This window comes from Macrobrachium nipponense, chromosome 6, assembly GCF_015104395.2.
Source record: "Macrobrachium nipponense isolate FS-2020 chromosome 6, ASM1510439v2, whole genome shotgun sequence".
Classification (NCBI taxonomy): Eukaryota; Metazoa; Arthropoda; class Malacostraca; order Decapoda; family Palaemonidae; genus Macrobrachium; species Macrobrachium nipponense.
In genome coordinates, this window is record NC_061108.1 from 96810771 (window position 1) to 96834977 (window position 24207).

Genomic DNA, 24207 nt, shown 5'->3' on the forward strand with positions numbered 1-24207 from the left:
TGCCCAATAGGCGAAAGTCAATTGCCTTCTAAAGACCGAGGTCTTTAATGGTAAAATATACTCCTAGTAGTTGAATCTCAACTAAGAAGAAACCACACTATGTTGCATTGAAGACGAAGGTGGAAAGTGAATGCAACCTACGTCTTCACAGCCGAATCGAGAGACGGATTCTCAAGATTCTGAACCTGTGTTTACAAAAGACTGAAAACGCTAACAGCTATTTCATTGCTGTAAGGGGTAGTTGCAATGAAAACGAGGCGATTTCCAGTAATGAAAAAACACAGGGAAGTACTACTTCTCGTGGGTTGATCCTATGGAAGTAGAGCTGGTAGGTTGGGGAGCAGGCTATGTCTTCTGTATATATCTGACAATTCGGGGTGAACAATGAACAATTGCACCACTCCGAATAAGAGATATTTTGAAGACAAACTGAGATGTCTGAAGAAAACATTCCTCATTCTCGCAATGCGATGCAGCAGGAGACTAGTAAAGACTTCTGTTACCGTGTGGTAAATATTAATCTGAGACCTAAGCCCGATATTGTTGTACAGAGAAAAGGTTCGGTAGTCAATGATTGTAGGGGAGAGAGACAACCCGACCATGCATCTCTGAGAGCCATCTGGTACTGGGTTGTCTTCTGCTGTTCTGCAGTCTCCTACCCTACTCCGTTAGCTCTTGCTCCCTCGCTATCCTGAGTTGTCAGGTAATCCATTCCTTGAAGGAATGCGTTCAGCTAGAATAATCGAGCGTTAAAAAATAGGTCTATTAGGCTCGAGTAATTATATTTAAATGAAACGGATTTCGGTAAATACAAAAAACTGAGGTGGTGTTGTCGTGACCATATCATAATTATCATAAAAATCGAAACTGGTAACTCCTGGGATGGAGACTGTCCCGAGTTGCAGTTCCATTAGGATATTAATCTAGCTGTCACAAACCGTAGAATTAACTACGGTAAGTGACTACTCCTCGGACAATTCAACTTCTTAACAGAATCATGTCTCGAGGGTAATATAATATATTTGTAGGTTTTTGTACAAAAATTTCCATCCTAAACTATTCCCTTTGAGGAATGAGAAAAAAGGATTGGAAATCTAAATTCTTCCTTCTCTAGTCAAGAGAGTGAAGGAGAAGTCTTCCCTTAAGGAAAAAAACTCAATAGTGAAAACCAGAAAAAACCCCGAAGACGAAACTTCAAGCCAAACTGGATGTTCGCTTCTGTATTCCAGGGTTGGTCATTTACCGAGAGATATTCTTACTTCAGTAGTAGTTGTTATCGCAATCATCAGAAATTCCAGGAATCCGAGCATTCGGCGAGATTCCCGATTATCGTAAAAACAATTATCTGGTATTCCCGGTACAGGCGGTCCCCGGCTTACGACGGTTCCGGCTTACGACGTTCCGAGGTTACGACGCTTTTTCTTAAATATTCAATGGAAATTCCGTCCTGGGTTACGACGCTTGTTCCGAGGTTACGACGCTGACGCTTCCGACGCTCCGAGTTAACGACGCTTTTAAAAAACGCATGCTATGATAAAAATCCTTTATAGTTTAGCACAGTACATAATAAAAATATGTTTTTGGTTACATTACACAAAAATTTTGAGGTTATGAATGATTTTTGACACTTTTTTTTTCGTATTTTTTGAATTTTTTTTAGTGACGGCCGCATATGCGGAACTAGTTTGCGGGCGAATGAATACACTAGCTTTGGGATGCGCAGTTTAAAACAGTCCAAAAGCGCAAATATAATGAAAAATCATTGCTTGTTTCCAGTACATAATTAAAAAAAACTAAGTTTCTGGTTAGATTACAACACAAATTCCAAGGTTACGACGTTTTGTTATGCTTTTTAACGATACCTCATATGCAGAACTAGTTTTTGAGCGGAGGTGCATAAATTAATTAACGCTATTAAACTGTATGGTAAATTGACCGAACAACGACCTCGGACGGTCGAGGACGCCAAGCGTAAAAACAATACGAACGGACGCCACTTCAATCGCGTGCCTGCCTGCATTTCACTAGGTTGTGTGCTGAGACGTTGCTGAAATTCCTTGCCATTTTCGCAAATTTACAATGGCTCCTAAACGCCAAAGTACTTCCTCCGATGATAGTTCATCCAAGAAGAGGAGGTCCATCACGATGGGTTAGGTCAAATATGACGTGATAAAGCGTTCGGAGAAGGGAGAAACTAACACCGAAAATAGGCCGTTCTTTAGGCTTGAGCAGGACCACGGTGGTAACCATTGTGAAGGATAAGGAACGTATTCTGAAGCATGTTAAGGATGCTGCACCGATGAAGTCAACGGTGATAAACGAGAAGCAACGTAGCCAGAGCATTGTTGAAATGGAGAAATTGCTCATGATCTGGCTGGAGGACCAGAACCAGCGACGTGTTCCGGTGAGCTTAAGTGTGATCCAGGAGAAGGCTAGAGTGCTGCATGAGGCAGTAGTGAAAAAGTTTGGCGAAGGCCAGTGCTGGTGGTGAATTTTCCGCGAGTAGAGGTTGGTTTAACCGTTTTAAGGCTCGTGCAAAATTTGCATAATGTGAAGCTGCAAGGTGAAGCTGCTAGTGCTGATAGCGAAGCAGCAGAAAGTTTTCCAGGTGGTTTGGCTGAGATAATTAAGGATGGTGGTTACACGGCTGACCAAGTCTTTAATAAATGATGAAGACTGGGATTATTTTGGAAAAGAATGCCAAATCGAACGTACCTTTCCAAGGAGGAGAAGTCAGCACCTGGCCATAAAGCTGGAAAGGAGCGACTGACTTTGCTGTTTGGGGCCAATGCAAGTGGTGATTTGAAACTGAGCCCTTGCTGGTGTATTTGGCCGAGAATCCCAGGGCTTTCAAGGGCATTTTCAAGAGTCAACTCCCTGTGATTTGGAAATCTAACAAGAAGGCGTGGGTTACCTTAATGGTCTTCGAAGATTGGTTCAATGACCATTTCGTGCCAGCAGTTGAGCGGTATTTGACTTCGAAGGGTCTGCCTTTTAAGGCCCTCTTAGTCCTGGACAATGCCCCTGGTCACCCTTCAAATTTGAGCGACATGCATCCTAATGTGAAGGTGGTGTACCTCCCACCCAATACCACATCGCTGATACAGCCAATGGACCAGGGAGTAATAGCTAATTTCAAGGCTTACTACCTTAGAAGGACCATACGTTTTGCTTTGAGGGCCATAGAAGCTAACAAGGAGTTGACACTGAAGCAATTCTGGAAGGGCTACAACATTGCAGATGCAGTGAAGAACATTTGCAAGTGCTTGGGACGAGGTGAAGACGACCACTTTAAATGGGGCCTGGAGGAAACTGTGTCCACAGTTTGTGCACAGTTTTGAAGGCTTTTGACCAGGCAGAAGACGTCGAGACTGTGACGAGGAAGATCGTAGGGCTAAGCAAGAGGCTGAAACTAGATCTTGAACCTGATGATGTAACAGAGCTGCTGGCTTCCCATGGAGAGGAATTGTCTGCAGAGGACTTACTAGAACTTGAACAACAAATGATTGAGGAAGAGGAGGCGGCACCAGAGCCAAAACCCAGGTCATTAACTGTGAAAGGCTTGTCAGAGGGTTTTACTCATCTGGAGAGAGCCTTGGCTTCTTTTGAGGCAGAAGACCCTAACGTTTCTAGGTTTGACAAAATCAGAGAGGAATCATGGATTTGGTGACTTTCTACAAGGAGACCCTGAAGGAGAAGCAGACGAAGAGAAGTGTGCAGTCCAGGCTTGACACTTTCTTTCACAAGTCTCCAGTACCACCACCTCCCACTCCTAGTCCTGGTAAGGAATTCTGAACTGTTTTACTAAAATATGTTAACATAGTGTACATATTAAAATGTGTTAATTTTTTAATGTAACAACTAAATGTAAGAGTAAATTGTAACTTCATTAATTTTCATCATTTGTAATTTTATTGCAGAAGTGGTGACAGTTCCAGATCCCCCTGTACTACTGTGACAGTTCCAGATCTCCCTGTACTACCTGTGACAGTTCCAGATCTCCCTGTACTACCTGTGACAGTTCCAGATCCCCCTGTACCTGGACCCTCTGTATCAGCCCGCCCACCTGTACGTGTACAATCAGGTAAGCAACTATTTTTCTCATTTTCATGTTGGAAATTGTTTACACCCTACATACATACGTACACTAACTTACATAGTGGTACAATGTGTTTGATGTTGCATAACCTTATTATTTTTTTTTTTTCATTTCAGACCCCTTTGATAGTGACAGTGACCCAGATGACCCTGAGCCTTTCCATGGTTTTGATGCCTCGCCCTATACATCAGGTAAGGAATCCTTAACAAATTTGTATAAAATGTTTTATAAATTGCTAATAGAAATTTTATTAAAGTGTACATATGCTACAATTACATCCACCTTGTAATATATTTATGTACCCTATCATTCTTTCCAGATGTAGATGTTCCCTCATCAGTTGATACGAGTATCACCTCTCCAGAGCCCAAATCAGTTGATACGAGTAGTATCACCTCTCCCATTCCTTCAGGTAAAAGAATTCTTCATTTTTTGTTTTATATTGAACATACGTATTACACACTACATATGTCAAACAGTAATAAACATGTGCAGTAGTTACAGTAGTAGTAACTATCATTTTATATATTTTTTATCATTCCAGACTCCCAAGCACCTGCCCATCCCACTCCATAGCCCAGCCACCCACTCTCATGTACCATATGGCCATCCCAGTAAGCAAGCCAACCACTAGAATTTGGTAAGGACATTTTTTTTTATTAATGTTTTATTATTACATATGTAATAACCATGTTATGTATGTAACATACACTATATAATCATATGTACTATTACATTATCATTCCAGACTGGCATGCACCTGTGACTTACATAAACCAGACCTCTACATAGCCTACATGTCTTCATTTTGCTGAAGGTAAGGAATTCTCAGTTGTGTTTAATGTTTGCATACGTACAATAAATTTTGTACACCTAAGTGGTTACATACTGTCCTTTAATATTAATTCTTCATTCCAGACTGCCCATCATCCTAGCCTGTTTATCGTGTGATAAAGCACACTGAAGTTAGGTTTGGAATGCATCCTTATCATGAATGCTCTACACCTCCACCTCCATCTCCCAACACCTAGGTAACAGCTTTGAGACTCACTAAAAGTTGGTAAGTTATGTAAGGAATTTCTAAATTAAGTTTTATACTACATGTTATATGTGATATTAAACCACTGTATGGTGCATATTACTGTATGTAACTTACTATGCATAGAGTACTTACTGACAAAATTATTTTTGTACATTCCAGAACCCCCTGAATGATGTAGGCTATGGGGCCACATAAGACTTTGTCCATCCAGGGTTACATTGAAACGACAACTTTAAACTAAAAAGTTAAGGAATTAATTAACATACATTAACTTTTTTAGTACTCTTGATATATCTACAGTAATTAACATATTGCATTACAAACTTTCTGTAGTGTATATTTTGTTACACTAATTTTGTTACTTTTTTCCTTCCAGAACCAACATTTTTCACACAACTCCAGGTTGTTACTAACAAATTACTACTACAAGTGTCATCAAGGGATAACTACAAGTAGAAGCACCATTTTTGGATGGAAAAAACCCTTCAGGAAAGTATACGTATCACATGTAACATGTAGTGTAACAAAGTATGAACAGTAAGGTTTTTACATACAGTAGTATTACATACGTACATAACTTTTTTTTACAGGAATTTCCAACCAAGTTTGATTATGTACATACATGTTATAAACCACTGTACGTCTTGGTTACTGTATGTAACTTACTAAACATACATAACATGACTTAACTTTGATACTTTTTTTGGTACATTCCGAGAAAACCAGGACCCCCTCCATGATGCAGGCTATGGGCCGACATAAAACTTTGTCCAGGGTTTACTACATAACATAAAGGTAAGGAATTATACTAGTGTAGTAAACATACATTAAGTAAGTTTTATACGTTACATACTAAAAAAAAGTGACCAAGATCTCTCACATGGGATAAGTGATCAAGGTCCCTCATGGAATTACGTACATACTGTACACTCCCTGCTGAACAGGGGGTGTAGACCAATCATTTATACTATGCATACCAGTTGATATTAAACCACTGTATGGTGCATATTACTGTATGTAACTTACTATGCATAGAGTACTTACTGACAAAATTATTTTTTGTACATTCCAGAACCCCCTGAATGATGTAGGCTATGGGGCCACATAAGACTTTGTCCATCCAGGGTTACATTGAACGACAACTTTAAACTAAAGGTAAGGAATTAATTAACATACATTAACTAAGTTTATACATGTATATAGTGATATTAAAACCACTGTATGGTGCATATTACTGTATGTAACTTACTTGCATTAGAAGTACTTACTGACATACTAATTATTTTTGTACATTCCAGAAACCCCTCCATGATATGATGTAGGCTTTATGGGCGCCACATAAGACTTTGTGCATCCAGGGTTACATAGCAGGACAAAACTTTTAAACTAAAAGTAAGGAATTAATTAATTCACATACATTAACTTTTTTTACTCTTGATATAACTCAAAGTAAGGAATTATAAACTAAAAGTAAGGAATTAATTAACATACATTAACTCTTTTACTCTTGATATCTATAATTTACATATTGCATTCAGGACTTTGTGTAGTATTTTGTACTAATTGTGTTATACTTTTACCTTCCAGAGCTACCAGACTGGGATTTTAGTGTACTCCAGGATCTACCAAATACTACTACGAAGTGTACAGTGCATAATATAGTGTTTAGTGTATAATCTAACCTAAGGATTAAGTGTAGTACATTGTGCTTTATAGTGTCACAAGAGTTTAATAAAGAATTATACCTTCAAGAACCATCCTTTGCCATTGAAATAACCACACTACACATCATGCAATATACTTGCATGTCACACAGGTAAGGTCTCTAACTTTTCCTTAGTTTAAGGCATATTTCCAAGTGTCGTTCCGGCTTACGACGATTTTCGGCTTACGACGCGCCTCAAGAACGGAACCCCCGTCGTAACCCGGGGACTGCCTGTATTAAGTCCTGCGTGGCCTTTTGGGCTAAGGCACAGGAGACCTTATTCAGCAACTCTTGTGCTGAAAGAGGCGTATAAAGCAGGTCCAATGAATGGGAGTGACCTCATAAGTAATTCGATCTTTAATTAATCCACTCTTGTCTGAAGCCTCTTTTCTTCTTCTAGCCACCGGTCTTGTGTTCCGTCTACTGAAGGATCTTTCTCAAAAGGGCCGAGACACTCGAGGTAGAGTTATTTTCTTGAGTTTCTGTGCTCCAAGAATTGTTGGTAGGACTTTCCTTACTGTCTTTGTCATTAGATCTTGCGAGAAAAGCTGTGCGGAAAGGGGAGCAAACAGCAATTCCACTTTGAAGTTTTTCCATTTAAGAGGTAGATGACAAAAACCTTCGTCTCTCCCCTAATACCAGAATGCTAAGGATGCTAGATTCTAATCTGGCCGGAGGAAATGAGAAAGCTGTTTTTCCTTGGTCGTTTCTTGTAGAATCCATCCATTCCTTCATGATTTTCAAAGGCTCTTTTCAATGAGCGCGATAATACCATCTTCGTGTAGTCGGATTCTTTAGAAGCTTTCCCTAGAGTGAACTCTGAAGGTGGTGAACGAGGGGCAGCTGGCGAACAACAAAACTTTCCGGAAAAAGTTCCACGAAAACTTTCATAAGTCTTTTAAGATCTGCTGAAGGTTGTAGATCTGTTTGATTGTCTTCCTCGAAACGTCTTGCATCGGATCAAAGAAGAATGGGGGATGTCTTCATTCCTTTTTTTTCTGATTTAGACATAACTGATGTAGCAAGTCATGTTTCGTCTGTGCATCCAAAATGAATTGTTGATGTTCTGAAAAACTTGGAGTCGAGAATGCTGATGTTCGTCTATATGATCCGGACATTTATGAAATTTGGTGTCTTGAGGATCAGTCACTTGACACCCGTAGCTTTTGAGCCTACTTACGTCTGTTGTCTTGGCGTCTATCTTCTTTGATGTATTATCGACGTAAAACCTGATGATCGACATCCTGCATTCCAATTTCTTGATACCTGGCGTCTTGTCGTCCAGTTCCTTGACGCCTGGCGTCCTGCCTCATGACGCTTGGCGTCCTGGCTTCCAGAATCTTGACGTTTTTCGTCTGGCGTGGTTTTTCCTGCTCCAAGACGTTTGGCGTCCTGGAGTCCTGCTTCAAGACGTTTGGCGTCCTGGCGTCATACTCTAGACGCCTGGCGTCACCTGCCTCAAGACGTATGGCATCCTTGCGTCCAGAAACTTGACGTAGTCGTCCTGGCGTCCAGAAATCTCGCTGTCTAGCGTCCTGGCGTCCAGGCTCTTGACTTCCTTATCCTAGGACGTTTATCAGTAAGAGTAGCAGGTTGATATGACTGCATAAGAGAGGAGAGCTGCTGCTTAAAATCTTGCAGTACGGAAAACTGCGGAGCTTCTTGCTGCTGGGGACAGACTGGGGAAGTTGCAAAGTCAATCTCTCTCTCTTCATTGTGTTCGTCTTGAGATGAAAAGCCTGAAGAATGCCAATCCGAAGGAGGAGCAGGAGCATGCACTGAAGGCATCCAATCGTCCGATACTTTCTTTCCTCTTACCAATGACGACGGTCGCCTGTGCGACATCTTGCGTCTTAGCTTGGTAGAAGAGCAGGCTTCAGAGTCGAAAGAGATGCGTTCAGGAGTTGCAGCACGCTTTTCTCGAACGCCTGGCTGCTACAAAGACTAAAACATCCTGGCAAGTTCTTGACGCTTGGCCGTCCTGCTTCTACTGGGATGTGTCTGTTTTTTGAAGGGGTCTTGATAAGACTGCATTAAAGAGGAGAGTTTCTTCAAATCTTGAAGTAAGGAAAAACTATAAGGCTCCAGCGGATCCATACAGGGGGCTGAAGACCGAGTTATAGACAGCTTCCTTAAAACTGCAGTCCAGCGATCCACCCAGGGGGCTGAAGACCGATTTGGAGACTGTTTCCTACTGCTGGGGACAGCTGGGGAAGCCGAAAACCTTAATGTCTCTCTCTCCATCTTGTTCAGTTAGAGACAAAACGTCCTGGAAGACGAATGTCACATCATCGGAGGGGCTGGAGAATGAAACTGAAGGCATCCAATTCGTCCGATACTTTCTTTCCTTTCTATCAAGACGACTGGCCGCCTGTGCGACATCTTGCGTCTTAGTTTGGTAGGAGACCAAGCATCGGATTCGAAAGGGGAGCGGTCAGGAAGTTGCAAGCACCGAAAGTCTCCCTTCATCCAATACTTCCTTTACCCGCCTGCCAAATGCGATGGCCCCTCCGTGCGACATCTTGCGTCTTATATTGGCAGGAGAGCAAGTATCCGAAAACAAAGAGAAAAAAAAATCCGGAGTTGCAGCCTACATTTCTCGACACTTGGCGTCTTGGTGTCCAGCCTATGACGCCTAGCGTCCAGCCTCGTCTGGATACTGTGTTGCAGACGACGAATAAAACACTTTAACCTCGCCTTTCCAATGGCGAGGGTGAGCATCCTGGGGATCGTCAACAGGTACGCTCGAGGGGACGGCCGCTCGGGAGCTAAAGCCTCTCGCCTCCCTTCGTCGGTCGACTTTCCTTCTCATAGGGGTTGGTGAGCTTGGAAGAGGTCTAGGACTAGGAGCACGACAGGTCCGAGCGGTCGCACCCTCCACTGCACTTACACTTGCATTGATTTTAACACTGTAACATGTGATTTTAAGATCTCTCACATTCGACCATGATTTCTCCCCGTTTTCACGGGGGCCTTTACTAAGGGCTTGAATGGTCGTTATCATGTCCTCTAAAGTTGGACAAACACCTGTATCAGTAGGGGGAAATAGGAACTATTACTATGGAAGCAGGATCAATATGATCACTTGAATATTTATAGGAGAGCGAGACCTACTACTCTTCGCTCTCGTGATATTATTATTTTCAAGCTTTCGCACATAACAATAATATCCAGTCCTGGCGTCCTCATATTCAGGTTAAAGAAAAACATTTTTCCTCATATCATCCAACTCACCACTCTTGCCTCTTACGACTATTCTTATATGATATATATAGAATAAGGATCTATTGAGGTTTAGCAAGCCGAGAATTATATCCTCTCACCCACATTCTTACTCTCGAAGCAGAGTCAGATAATGTTTGGAAAAAGCAAAAGAGAGATCAAGAATAAGCAAGAGTCAAAGCAATAATAATCTGAATCAAACATTCTTATCATCATCATTCATTATGATCCATCATCATTATTAAGATGATCCACATGTATCCAACAAAAAGCGAAAGCCAAAGCCAAAGTGTACTTCCCCAAATAACTGCAAAGAAAACAAGGGCCAAGCGAGCAAAATTCCAACGATGTCACCGTAGCGGCAGCAGGGAAGATCTGAGGAACAGTTGGAACGGTTCTACGTACCTGGGTAGAGGGCGCACAGGTGGTGCACCTGACTACCCAATCGGCGATTGCCGCGAGTTTTGAATTCTGCCGTGACGTCAGGGACGTAAGCTATATATATAACTACCAGGTGAGTTAGATGTTTGAAAGTTAAAATTTTTTTCCTTTTTTTATATTTAACTTTTTTTTTTCTACTTTTACGTAGTTTTTTTATTTATTTTTTTATTTTTTTTATACAGAATTTCAACTTCACCACCACTTTCAACGTTCTATTTTCCATCACTTGGTTCTTCCTTTTTACTTTCAACTTTCTGTTTTTTATCACTTGGTTCTTCCTTTTTGCTTACTCCTGCTAATGCTGAAGGCCTCTTTAAAAAATAACAATCCAAGGAAGATTGCTTCTGCCTACTTTTCACAATGTTCCTGAAACGACTCAGGCAAACGTCTCGAACTGCGCAAAGCCATACCACCTGAGTGAGCCTTTTCGGGGTGTCTTTTTTCGATAAACGACTGCACTTTATGAAAAGCGGCTAGAACACCCTTAATTTCTGCCGTTGTCATAGGCTCCGCCTCCTCTTCCTCGCCGCTGCTAGAGAACTCCTCTTGAACGACGTTATGTTGCATGTCCTCCAACTCCTTCAGGTCATCTGTCGTAAGCTCCTCTTGGTGCTCCTCGAGAAGGTCGTTGATGTCGTCCTCGTCGACGACCAGCCCCATGGACTTGCTGAGTGCAACGATCTCGTCAAGATCTGGTTCCAAAACAGTTTCGGGATCGTCAACTGTTTCTGACTCTGCAGCACCAGCTTCGCCCACATCGAATCCCTCGAAGTCTCGGGCGGATACAGCATCAGGCCAGAGTTTCCTCCACGAGGAATTCAAGGTTCGCCTCGAAACCTCTTGCCAAGCTTGGTCGATGAGTTGGATGCAAATGACGATGTCAAAATGCTCCTTCCAAAATTGACGCAAGATGAGGTTTGTGGTATCGGTGATGTCGAAACATCTCTTGAAAAGATGTTTCGTGTACAGCTTCTTAAAGTTCGCTATCACTTGCTGGTCCATGGGCTGGAGGAGAGGGGCGGTGTTGGGCGAAAGAAAAAGAATCTTTACGAAGGAATACTCAGCTAGGATATCTTCCTCGAGGCCAGGAGGGTGGGGAGGGGCATTGTCCAACACCAGCAGACATTTCAGGGGGAGGCGCTTCTTTTCCAAAAATTTCTTCACTGTCGGGCCGAAACACAGATTTACCCACTCCATGAACAAAAGCCTCGTTACCCAGGCTTTTGCATTAGCCCTCCACATCACTGGAAGCTTCTCCTTCAGCACTTTGTGGGCCTTGAAGGCTCGAGGAGTCTCGGAATGATACACCAGTAGGGGCTTCACCTTGCAATCCCCACTGGCGTGTGAACAAAGTGCGAGCGTAAGCCTGTCTTTCATAGGCTTATGCCCGGGTAGCTGCTTCTCTTTTTTCCAAAAAGGGCCAGTCTCATCACAATTGAAGACTTGCTGAGAACTGTAGCCTTCCTTGGTCATCATCTCGTCGAAAGTTTTCTTAAATGCTTCGGCCGCTTTCGTGTCCGAGCTGGCAGCCTCCCCATGACGCACCACCGAATGGATGCCAGTCTGTTTACGAAATTTCTCGAACCAGCCATGCGAAGCCTTGAACTCTGGGGTTTACGTTGAAGTCCCTGCCCCTCCGTCGTCTTCCGCCTGCGCAATCAAATCGCCAAAAATAGCGCTGGCCTTGTGGGCGATTGCTGTCTCCGTTACCGTATCGCCAGCGATTTCTTTGTCTTTTATCCAGACGAGGAGCAGCCGTTCCATATCGTTGTGCACGTGGCTCCTCTTGCTAGACAAAATAGTGATGCCCTTCGACGGTGTAGCTGCTTTGATGGCATCCTTCTGTTTAAGGATGGTGCCTATTGTCGACGGGTTACGGCCGTATTCCTTTGAGATCACACTCAATCGCATACCAGCTTCGTACTTCTAGATGATCTCCATCTTTGTCTCCAAAGAGAGCATGCGCTTCTTTCCGTGAATTTCAACTTTCTTGGGACCCATGACTACGTTATCTTGTACGTAATTTACGTATAAGTAACACAATAAAGTTTTCGCACAACACGATAATAGTACTGCAACGAAATCACTAACGAATTTATGTTACTAAACGAAATCGTTGGAGCAAACGAATGCCGTGTGCGTACGATAAAGATGTTGGTACGAAGAGGCCGAGATAGGTACGCCACCACGTATACGTATAAGATGCATGATGGGAGGGATGCTGTCCAATAGGAGAGAAGGATTTCATGGTGGTGACTAGCATCAGGTACCAATGTGAGAGCAGGAGGATGGTGCCAAGTCTACTAGTACTAAGATGGCGGCGCGAGTTTCAAAATTGTTATCCGGGCGAATCTCGGACTTTCAGAAACCTTTCGTATCTTGTAAACCTTTCATATGTAGAGCCGTTAAATTTTTCTCATTGGCTTTCGTATCTCGAGTTTTTCGTAAGTTGAGCCTTTTGTATCTCGAGGTACTACTGTATATATATAATATATATATATATTATATATATATAATATATATAGATATATTAATATATATATATATATATATATATATATACACACAGTAGTACCTCGAGATACGAAATTAATCCGTTCCGAGGCACCCTTCGTATCATGAGGTTTTCGTATCTTGGACCACGTTACATGTAAAATGGCTAATCCGTTCCAAGCCCTCCAAAAACACCCCAGTAAATTTCATAATAAAGCTAAATTGACCTATAAACAATGAAATACTACAACAATTTGGACCATTCAATACCTAAATTAATAAAAAAATGCAAAATATAACCTGTAAATAAAGTGTATAATAGTGTACATGGTAACAAGAAATATACTGTACGTAAAATATGGAAGCTTACCTTTCGAGTGAGGCTATCTCCGAAAGTGGCGGCAGAGGAGGAGGAGGACAAACGGCAGATACGTATGTACGTACGTACACTTTAAAAAATATACATACGTAACTATCCAAGGAAGATTGCTTCTGCCTACTTTTCACAATGTTTCTGTGTGAGCCTTTTTAGGGGGTGTCTTCTACAAATGATTGCACTTTATGAAAAGCGGATTTAATTTCTGCATTTTTTTTTTCTTTTTTGATTTTTACCTTTTTTTTTACTTTGCGTAGGTTTTTTATTTATTTATTTATTTATTTTTTTTAACAGAATTTCAACTTTCTGTTTTTTATCACTTGGTTCTTTTTTTGCACCTCATGACTGTTGGCCCTGGTGTCCATCAAAACCCTGTTCAACCAAATGCTCTCTCTGCAACTGATTTGGGTACTGAATGTTCGGCTGCTGACCTTCAACATAAACTGAAGTGCCTTGATTATACTGGTATGCATGTTGTAAATGACTGGTCAATACCCTCTGTTCAGCAGGGAGTGGAGATTCTACCAACCTTGCAAAGTTTCCAGATATCCCATGAGAGAGACCTTGATCACTTATCCCATGTGAGAGATCTTGGTCACTATCCCACGAGAGAGATCTTGGTCAATCATATCATATACAGTGGTACCTCGAGATACGAAATTAATCCGTTCCGAGGCGGCCTTCGTATTATGAGTTTTTCGTATCTTGGAACACATTTTACATGTAAAATGGCTGATCTGTTCCAAGCCCTCCAAAAACAACCCAGTAAATTATATTTCCAGGCCTAAAACTCATGTTCTAGGGTTACAACGCCGATCCGATGGAAGAAATATGACTCCAAAAAGGCAAAATACTGTACAAACTTGAGTAATATTCAACTGCATGTAATGTTCAACCCCATTTTTACTGCATATATTAGGACTTTAGCATATGTCCCTTAGCAATAAGCCTAGCTTATGTTAGCGGTTGCTACTGTAGCCTAGTCTATGATTCTGACATCTAAACCTAAGAGGTAAAAGCTTAGAATATGCCAATAAAATGTATAAATAATCAGTATGTACTCATTTCAAATAATTATTAATTAATCATTAACTATAATACACAAACAAACAAAAAACAATCCTTCCAATAGATTGTTTACATTCAGCTCTTACCCGTCTTACGAGTATCGAACGAGCGCCAAGCAATCATTTTTCCTAGCACACAGTAAGCCATAAATTGTCATTAGTATCTCTCTTCAACTAATGAAACTACCAAACAGTATAATAACCATTCATTTCTATTCTTTATTCTATCTTTACCTAATGGAGATATCGAGTTACTGACAGCTATAATGAAACATACGTATACCTAACGTAATAATAAAACAGAAGAAGAATTCTAAAAAATACGTATTTGTTGCCAGTCTGATTTATTTTATAGTTTATGATATCTAATTCACAATTTTTTTATTAAATGTATTGCATGTACTCATTTCAAATAATTATTAAGTAACCATTAACCAAAAAAAGCTTCCAAACGTCTGTTTACATCCAGCACTTACGAGTATCGAACGATCGACAAGCAATCACTTTACACAGTAAGCCATAAATTTTCATTATCTCTCTTCAACTACTGAAACTACCAAACAGTATAATAACCATTCATTTCTATTCTTTATTCTATCTTTACCTAATGTTTTTTTTTTTATTAAATGTATTGCATGAATAAGTTTTTCAATTTACAGCATCCTTTTACCAATAGAATACTTAAAGCACAAGGGGTAAAAGCTGACCAATAGGAGAGCAGGACCTTATGGGGTGACTAGCATCAGGAACCAATGGGAGAGCGGGAGGATGGTGGCGCGGGAGTTTTAAAATTGTTCTCGGTGGTCCGGGCGAATCTCGGGACTTTTACAGCAACAACCTTTCGTATCTTGAAAACTTTTTGTATGTAGAGCAGTAAAATTTTTCGCATTGGCTTTCATATCTTGAGTTTTTCGTAAGTAGAGCCTTTCGTATCTCGAGGTACTACTGTATGTCGTCACTCAAGAGGTGCTCTTCTTTTTCCATTTTCTGTGAAAAGATATGAGAATTTTTTTTTTAAAATACACATTGACGATCCCGAAAACGAATACCGCGTGCGTACTATAACAATGCTGGTACCAAGTGGCCGAGGCACGCCACCACGTGTACATAGTAGATGCATGATGGGAGGGACGCTGGCCAATAGGAGAGAAGGATCTCATGGCCGCGACTAGCATCAGGAACCAATGGGAGAGCAGGAGGATGGTGGCAAGTCTACTAGTACTAAGATGGCGGCGCGAGTTTCAAAATTGTTATCCGGGCGAATCTCTGACTTTCAGAAACCTTTCGTATCTTGAAAACTTTTCGTATGTAGAGCCGTTAAATTTTTCGCATTGACTTTTGTATCTCAAGTTTTTCGTAAGTTGAGCCTTTCGTATCTCGAGGTACCTCTGTGTATGTACTATATATATATATATATATATATATATATATATATATATATATATATATATATATATACACAGTGAGCCCTCGCTACTTCGCGGTTCGACCATCGCGGATTCACGACTTCGCGGACTTTTTTCATTACGTATGTATATATTATAAAAAGAAAATATATCGCGGATTTTCCGGAAATTTCGAAAATAGCCGCAATATATGAAGACCCCAAAAGAAAATATTTCAGTTAATTCCATTAATAATTAGTAATATCTGCTCTTACTGATGGTTCATTGCATTACATATGACATATAATTCAGTACAGAAAGAAATAAAACACGAAAAGAGAATGTGATCATACGATAATTCAGTATACGTAGTAAAATTAAATCGAACATGAAACGCAAATCAGATGCAGTCTGACTTTGTCATATTTGAATGGTGTAAGGCTGCTGATGGCTACTACTACAAATGTAATGGATGTGCATCTTTTCCTTGAATCTTTTGTATGTATACGTAGTACTGCATCCAATAATATTGTTTGTTGCAAAAATCACATCTCGAATAAGCGTACATATCTTACAACAAAATAGCGTACGTAAAGCATCTATAGTACCTTGTACATATTTGAATTTGTAACTACTACGTAGCATGTAAGACGGACTGTGATTGGTTCCAATGCTGATAGATGACGAAATCAGCTCCAAGTTTTTGTAATCTAGCCTGTGATTGGTGTTTTGACCGCTTCCCCGATCCGCAGCAGCTTGGCTTGTCTCCGACCAGTAGCATCTTCTCGCGGCCACTTTGTTTGCCGCTCTCTCGCCCGGTAGATGCTGCTACGTTACTGTGTAACTTTAACCTGTGCTGTGCGTGACTGTTTGAAGTTGAACTTTTTGTTGAACTTTCTGTTTACGTAACCCCTGCAATGGCTCCCAAGCGTTCTGCTTCTGCTAAGGCTGGTAGTAAGCCTAAACGCCACCGAAAAATTATGACGATTGCTGAGAAGGTGACACTTCTCGATATGTTGAAAGAAGGCAGAAGTTACGCGGCCGCAGCCTGCCATTTTGGATGTGAAACGAATCCACCTGTTCGCTACATTAAGAAGGACGAGGCGAAACATTAGAAAGACGGCTGCCATCACCTTTAGCAGGTCAGCGAAGCGAGTTGTTACTGCTCGTAATAAAACGATCGTCCGTATGGAAGGTGCTTTAGCAATCTGGATTGCCGACTGCCGGAAGAAGAACATAGCCTTGGATACGAACACCATCCGAACCAAGGCTTTGAGTTTGTATGAGAATTTTGCGGCAAAGGAACCTCAAGACGACGATGGCGACCATGCTGAAGAAGACGAAGATGATGTACTAGATGAACCTCAAGCAGGGACATCCACTGATTCCCAGCCTCAGAAACAACGTTTTTCCGCCAGCAAAGGATGGTTCGCGAAATTTCAGAAACGCTTCGGCCTGAAAAGCGTTTCCCTGCATGGCGAGGCTGCTTCCGCTGACACTACCGCTGCTGAAACTTACGCGAATGAGATATTTTAAAAATATTATCACTGAAGGCGGATACAAGCCCGAACAAGTGTTTAATATGGATGAGACCGGCTTGTTTTGGAAGAGAATGCCGTCGCGAACTTTCCTGTTCAAAGAAGAAGCCAAAGCCTCTGGCTTTAAAGCATTCAAAGATCGTGTTACCCTCATGATGTGGTGGCAATGCTGCTGGATTTTTGCTAAAGCCGGGGCTTATTTACAAATCGAAAAAACCCTCGCGCTTTGAAAAAATAAAAATAAGAATCTCCTTCCCGTGCACTGGATGCATAATCCAAAAGCATGGATTACGAAGATGCTGACCTCCAACTGGTTCCATCAGTGTTTTATCCCACAAGTCAGTAAATATCTCTTAGAGAAGGGCTTGCCATTTAAGATCCTTCTCCTTATGGATAACGCTGGTGGACACGCAACTGATCTGTCGCATGAGGGCATTCAGGTTGAGTTCCTGCCACCCAACACAACGTCATTAATTCAACCGATGGACCAGGGGGTTATCAGGGCGTTCAAGGCCCTCTACACGAAGAATACCTTGGCGGACCTCGTTGCATGTGTGGATGCTGCCCAAGATGATGAGGATGAAACATTCAATTTGAAGGCATACTGGCGGCAGTACACAATAGCCACGTGCCTGCAGAACATCCAGAAGGCACTGAAAGAAATGAAACCTGCTACTGTTAATGCGAGCTGGAAGAAGTTGTGGCCCCAGATTGTTTACGACGACAAGGGATTTACACCTGCTGAGATTCAACACTCTGCAGTACGGAAATCTGTGCAGTTGGCTGCGATAATTGGAGGTGACGGGTTTGGCGACATGACGACTGAAGACGTCGACGAGTTGTTGGACTGCCATTCCCAGCCGCTAACTGACGCAGACCTCGAAGACTTGACGAAATCGGCCAGTGACGAAGACAGTGAAACACAGGAAGAGACCCCAGAAACTGTCGAAGAAATGGGCTCAACATTAGAACGGCTTGCCAAGCTCTGCAACCTTGCGAAGGAGTTGAAAGAATTGTCGCAAGAGTGGGACGAGGATATGGTTCGTTCTCTGCAATTCTGCAACAAAATCGATGAAGACATGACTCCCTACAGGATGCTCTTCGAGCGAAAAAAGAAGCAGCGGCAGCAACTTCCGATCACAATGTTCTTCCAGCCTCGCAAAAAAGAGCCAGTTCCTCCTGCTACTATGCCTTCGGAAGAAATTGAAGAAGTGTCCCAGGAAGAAGTTGAAGAGGTGTCCCAGGAAAAGACACCTCCGTCTGAAGAGACGTAAAATACTATCATTGGCTGCACAGTAGAAGACATCATCAGCTTCATCATCATCATTTCTACTGTGCAGCAAATTCATCGCCATCATCATTCAAGTTTTTCTTCAACTTCTTTCGGGGTGTGAGTACAGTAACAATCTTTATTTTTTTCTTTATACTTTAATATTCTAATATTTTAATATTTGTGCCTGTTTAGTTTAGGGTACTGTAGTACATGCATTAAGTGTTCTGTACATTAAAGGGTGGTTTGTTAACAGTACTACATAAAGGGAGGGTTTTAAAAGTCTGAATATACATGTTAAATAAATACGTAAATATGGTGTCCCTACTTCGCGGATTTTCAGCTATTGCGGCCGGGTTTGGAACCTATCTACCACGATAAACGAGGGTTCACTGTATATATATATATATATATATATATAATTTATAGTATATATATAGATATATATATATATATATATATATATATATTATATAATATATTTATATATATATATATATATATTGTTGATGGGTTAAAATATTGACAACAATACACAGTCTGATTTTATGTATTTTTCCAGGCTCCCACTTTTACATATACAAGATGATTTTGTATCTGGGGTTACTTTTGGCCTAGCCGCATTACTCAGGCTAATTAACAATATAGACTTGTCCACCCCTTTATTGATGTACTTTCAAAGCTTGTGACCTACCAACAGTGCTAATCATTGCTTCAAATCTTCAATAAGAAGTTGTCATATTTATAAGTTATCATCTCATAAAGAATATATGTTGATCAGTTATGTATATATTTCATTTACTTCAAACTTACCAAATTTATTTGCCTATGATTTAATTGTGAAATATATATTTAGTATATTTATTTTATTCATGTGTTTGTGTTTCCCTCAGTTTAACTATTAACATAAATGTAAACAGAGATCTTATCCAGCAAATAGTTGAGAATAAAAAGAACCATCGACAATATATATATACTATATTACGTAATTTGGTACTTTGAAACCTTGTTGTTACTCCACATTCTAGAAATGCTACGGCCTTTAATTTCCAACATCACTGTGGTGAATGAAAGTTTTATGTAATTTAATTTTGTTTACACTCATAAGGTAAAGTGCAATCATATAATTTTTTTTTACAAAATTCAGTATGTAAAGAAATAAGAAAAATACACATATTTATCATGTCTAAGGGATGGCAAGTCTTATGTACCACTTCCTGATTTCTTTGTCTCTACTCTCCTTCAGTCTTTCTGATATGGTCTTATATTTATTATTTATCTTTTTATTCATAATTTCTTTCATTGCATCAGGACAGTTTTTCTTTTAGTTTCTCAAAAATCAATTGATAAGCTGCATTTCTTTTGTGTTTGTCAGAATATTCTTTACTTTTTATATTCCACAACCATTGCAACGACTTATAAATCTCGAAGAACCTTGTCCAGAACTCTTTATCTATTGAAAGTCTGACATGTTGAACGATATCCTCTTCTGTGCCGTTTCTTGGTAAATGAACCTCCTAGTTCATCAAGCCTCGTCAAAGACACCATTCACAGTCAAACTATCAGTTCTGAATGATTTAAGCTGAAAAACCCCTATTTGACTGTTGTGTCAGACCGTGAGTTGCTCATTCAAACCTCAACTGGCAGGTTTGTCGATCCGGCTTGACTTCTGGGCTTGATCAGATATGACTTGACTAAACACCCCACTCACATTCAAACTTGCTTAAACCCCGCCCATTTCAATCAGGCATGACAAATCCCATCTGACGTGAGTGGCAGCCCTGAGCACTGCACAGACTCCCTTAACGGCCGCTATGGAGAGACCCTTGTCGAGCCTAAGGTCAACCAGGAACTCTGCCATGTGGGGCACCTTGGCCTGCAGGGGTTCCAGGCCCCGAACAACTTCCACTTGGACTGGTATACAGCTGTGGACGACTTCCTCTGGTACCCAGACATTTGACAGGCTACCCTACGGGAGAAGCCTTTCTTGCTCAGAAGGTGCTTGATAGCTTCCACTCGTGAAGGGATAGGGCGGACATACCTTTGTGGTATTTCTTGAAGTGAGGCTGTCTTAGAAGAGCCGGCCTGCGGGGGAATTCCGAAGGTCCCAGGACGGTTAGCTCCAGAAGGTCCAGGAACCAGTCCCTGTCCGGCAACATAGGGCCACTAAGATCATGAATGTGTCCTTGGAGTTCCTTAGTCAGTTGAGGACCTGTCTGAGTACTCCGAAGGGGGGAAGCGTGAATATCCAGGCCATCCCATGGGTGTTGGAATGCATCCTCCCAGGCTGCTGCTGGATTGGGGACTGGGGAACAAAAAACAGGAAGCTTGGCGTTTAGGCTTGTAGCGAACAGGTCCATGGAGGGGGAGCTCCACAACCTGATCAGCTCTGCCGCCACTCCATGATGCAGGGATCACTCCGCCCCTAGTACCTGACCTCATTTGCTGAGCCCGTTGGCTATTATGTTCCTCTTCCCCAGAATTAATCTTGCCATTAGGGAGGTTCCTATGCCTTCTGCCCACTCTAGGATGGTTTCTACCAGCTCACAAAGGTAGCGTGACTTCAGCCCCCTTGTTTCTTGATGTAAGGCATCGCTGTGACGTTGTCGCACGATTGCCGTCTTGTGCGTTATCGCTGGCTCGAAGGCCTGGAGCGCCTTTTGAATGGCCAGCAACTCCAACCTGTTGATGTGGAGCTGCAGTTCCTGCTCCGACCACATCCCCCCCCCTTCATTACTGATTGAAGGTGGCCCCCCCGAAAACCCTCCTTCGACGCGTCCATGAACAGGAGCATCTCCGGAGGGACGTCCGAGAGGGGCGCTCCTCGGCGGCTGTTTGCCTTGTCCAACCTCATGGCTTGCGAGGGGAGGACGGTCCACCCTCAATGACCATCCCTCCTTCAGGGTCCACTGGATGGAGCTTGGGGGACCAGCTTCTCCAGGGATACGAGATGGCCTAGTAGTCTCTACCAATCCCTTGCTGAACGGGGGAAACCTTCCAGGAAGGGATGAGCAACACCTTGGAGGTTGACTAACCACTCTTCCAACGGGAAGGCCCTGGGCATCATTGTGTCCAGGTCCATTCCCAGGTAGACCATCCTGGTGGTGGGCACCAGGTGGGACTTCTCCCAGTTTAGGACGATGCCCAGCTTCCCGCAGAGGGCCAGGAGTTTGTCCCTCTGTTCCTCCAAGCACTCCCTTGAGGAGGAAAAAAGCAATCAGTCGTCTAAGTACCGCAGGAGATGGATCCCGCCTCCTGTGAGCCCAGGCTGACACTAGGGAGAACACTCTCGTGAAGACTTGCGGAGCTGTCGACAACCCAATGCAGAGGGTCCTGAACTGGAAGGTGTTGCCCTCCCATCTGATACGGAGGTACTGCCAGCTGGTGGGGTGCACTGGAATTTGAAAGTAAGCGTCCTTGAGGTTCAGGGACATCATAAAGTCCCCTTCCCTCAGGGCCGCCAGGACCAATCTTAGGGTCTCCATTTTGAAGGTCGTCTTGAGGACAAAGATGTTGAGGATGGACAGGTCTATTACCGGTCTCCATCCCCCCCCCCCCCCCCCCCCCCCCCAGGCCTTCGCCACCAGGAAGAGGCGACTGAAGAACTTCTGGGAGTGGCCTACCACTTACTGGAGGGCTCCCTTCTTCAGCAGAGACAGAACCTCCAGCCGAAGGGCCTCCCCGTCACTGGGGTCCCGAGGTTGGAATGCCCCTCTATCAGTCTCCCCCATCAGGGAAGGCTTCTCATCTAGGAAGGGGATCCGTTAACTGTCCCTGAGGACCTGCACTGTCCGAGATCCTCCCAGTCCTGCCAATGGTTAGAGAGGCAAACCCTCACCCGTGGCAATTGGCAGGGCAGGGGGCCTCGACTTCTACTTCCTCTTGGGGGAACGGCTACTCTTGCCCCTCAGGGAGGCAGAGGATCTGGCTCTGGATGCAGAGGAGGGGGCAGGAGGGGTCCTGGAGGAGGGCTGAGACCCCTGCGCTCCCCATCCTCCCACGGAAGAATCAAGGTTGTTGGGGGTGGAGGCAGCTCCGTGCCGTTGCTGCTGCCTAGCCTTGGAGGGCTCCTGACCCCTACGCTGTTCTGGTTGCCTGAAGGAAGAGACCCTGTACACGATGGAGTCCTCGCTGGCCTTCTTCCAACGCTCCAGGGACTCCTCCACCAAATGCTCTGGGAAGAGGGACTCCCCTAAGACCAGGACATTCCTCAGGGCCTTGGCTTCCCTATCTGCCAAGTTCTAGGGAGTTTTGGCAGAACGGCGTCCCTCCTTCTTAGGACCCAGTTGGTCCACTGGGTGAACAGCTGAGTTGTGAGGAATCCCATGGACTTGCCCCCCCCAACAGGACCAGTTCCTTGAACTGGGCCAGCTCCGCTTCATCCTGTAGGTCGTGCTCCATGGCAAACTTAGCCACCACTCCAGTCCACAGGTCGAGCCACGAAGCAACGTGAATTGAGGTCCACACAGTGGCCTCCATAGCCATGGCCTCCTGCTGAAAGAAAGAGACTGAACATGCCAGAAGCTTCTCTTCCGAGAGCCCCAGAGCGAGGGAGGTAAGGGCCCCAACTTCGGGGCCAGGGACATACCTTCCGGAGTGTACAACCTCCTCTGCCTCGCCTTGGCTGCCTGGAGGAGTTTCATGGACCTATGGGACCACAAGAGAGTTCTTGGGGCCTGCCACTACTTCATCCACCAGGGCCACAGTCTGGACCAATATACGCTGCCAGGGGCAGTAACAGAGAGGGCTTGGCCTCTGTTTGTCCCACGAAGAGATGATCCACAGCCAACACCCTCCTGGAGTCCGGAGGGGTGGCTGGTTCTGCCAGGCCGCTCATGGACCTATGAGGACCATCCTAAAAATGGTCTATGGCGAGGTGGAGAGGGCAGCCGGCTCCTGCCAGCGACCTCCACTGGGAACTGATGGGGGGGGGCTCAACCCGAGCCGGAAGGGCCATCATGGGCCACCCTCCGGATAGGAGGTGGGCCCCAACCGAGGAGCACAGAGGCAGAGCACTCTGCTCCATACGTGGGTTGGATGGAAGTGGAGGTGTGAGACTGGAGGGAGCCCACCCGGTCTGTGTGGGAGTCGCATGGGCTACGAGGACCAGTGCAGGATCTACCGGAAATGCAGAGGGACTAACCTGGGATTGAGCGGAGCACCCCATACTCGGAGCAACCGTGGGAGCCGCTGACTCGGGTGCTGGCCTCGGAGACCTAATGGTCCGGCAGCAGCCACTCCTACTCTGACCTCTGCGGTCGCAGCTACAAAGTGGGGAGCGAAAGACACGCTCGACTCCTCTTGGATCTACAATTCCTCCTATAGGAAGACCTACATGACGATCCCGACAAGGACTAATCCTCCGACGAACTGTATCTCCTCTTGTCCCTCTTACAGTGACTCCTAGCCCAGGGTGAGCAGGTAGGATGGTCGGAGTGGCCCAGGGGAGCGTGAGCCGGGGAAACCACCTCGCGGGAGTCTGCTCCACCTGAACGCCCCCCGGCCTGGCTGGGGGAAGGAGGGGCCCCAGAACAGGAATACCTCCTCCGACAGGAGAAACCTGCCCGAG

At 43.6% G+C, this 24207-nt stretch overlaps 1 protein-coding gene and 1 long non-coding RNA gene across 2 annotated transcripts in view; one reads left to right on the forward strand and one right to left on the reverse strand.

Moving 5' to 3' along the window:
* The window catches only part of LOC135216400 (signal peptidase complex catalytic subunit SEC11A-like), a 102698-nt gene that overhangs the window by 23407 nt on the left and 55084 nt on the right, over positions 1–24207 (reverse strand). The gene's annotated exons all lie outside the window — the stretch shown is intronic.
* Positions 2819–4916, forward strand: LOC135216096 (uncharacterized). The gene is made up of 5 exons (XR_010314807.1): positions 2819–4084; positions 4216–4290; positions 4419–4511; positions 4644–4739; positions 4848–4916. It is a non-coding gene; the product is annotated as an uncharacterized LOC135216096 (long non-coding RNA).